This window comes from Perkinsus marinus (assembly GCF_000006405.1).
Source record: "Perkinsus marinus ATCC 50983 genomic scaffold scf_1104296929194, whole genome shotgun sequence".
Taxonomy (NCBI): domain Eukaryota; phylum Perkinsozoa; order Perkinsida; family Perkinsidae; genus Perkinsus; species Perkinsus marinus.
This window is the reverse complement of record NW_003216560.1, coordinates 1-1,071: the sequence shown is the minus strand read 5'-3', so window position 1 is coordinate 1,071 and position 1,071 is coordinate 1. Positions and strand designations below refer to the sequence as shown.

General features: G+C 47.6%; 2 non-coding genes across 2 annotated transcripts; both read left to right on the top strand.

Moving 5' to 3' along the window:
• Positions 1-497: 497 nt before the first annotated feature.
• Positions 498-570, top strand: Pmar_PMAR021272. Its single transcript has one exon. It is a non-coding gene; the product is annotated as a tRNA-Met (tRNA).
• A 164-nt stretch (positions 571-734) lies between these two features.
• Pmar_PMAR021271 lies at positions 735-807 on the top strand. Its single transcript has one exon. It is a non-coding gene; the product is annotated as a tRNA-Phe (tRNA).
• Positions 808-1,071: the final 264 nt, after the last annotated feature.

Here is a 1,071-nt window from a genome sequence, read left to right as displayed (position 1 = left end):
TGCTAACACGAGTAATTCGACTACATTACATCGTTGAAAGGTATCTGAAGTTTGAAGTGTAAGAAGTAAGGTACAATGATGGATCAGGTTGCACGAGGATTAAACGTCACCAATCATTGGCTAAAGTTACCTGTTTGTAGTTTGAAATTCCCTCGAATCGCGTGACTCGTCAGCATGGTGATAACTGGTTACACAACACCAAACAATTTCTAGGCAATCTATAAATGGGTATCTCCTCTCGAATCTTGTGTCACCAGTCACCAGAACACTGGTACAAGGAAATAACCGTGAACAAAGCAGACATCATCGAGCACGAATGCAAGGATACGGTGACATATAGAACCAATCTAGGGAGAACAAATAAGATCTCGTAGAGGGCCGCGAAAACGAGCCGTGGGGTGGTTGTCATGAGTTAGGCGGGGGATCGGAAAAGATCAAAAAAGAAATGATAAAGGTAAGTCGGTCAACTCCACTCTTGGACATTTACTGCCTTTCATGCGGCTTTGGCGCAGTAGGTAGCGCGTAGGTCTCATAATCCTAAGGTCGCGAGTTCGATCCTCGCAGGCCGCATTGTGAATCAGGTGGTGTTTTTCATTGGTGAAGAGTGTCACTGGCTCGGAAGGATGTTTTCCATTACTGTGAAAAGTGTTCACTGGCTCGGAAGGACGTTTTCCATTACTGATAAAAATGTCTATCGGCCACGCAGGCAGGTGATCCGATGTATTCGTGATTCAGCCCAGATAGCTCAGTTGGGAGAGCGCCAGACTGAAGATCTGGAGGTCCTCAGTTCGATCCTGGGTCTGGGCATTATTGAGTTTAAGTTTTAGTCGGAATGAGTCTGTACTGATCCATTCCGCCCTAGGTCGAGCTAGCGAGAACACGAGTGAGCAAAGATAAATAAAGAGTGGTCGTTCGGGTTTCGGGTTTCGGGTTTCGGGTTTCGGGTTTCGGGTTTCGGGTTTCGGGTTTCGGGTTTCGGGTTTCGGGTTTCGGGTTTCGGGTTTCGGGTTTCGGGTTTCGGGTTTCGGGTTTCGGGTTTCGGGTTTCGGGTTTCGGGTTTCGGGTTTCGGG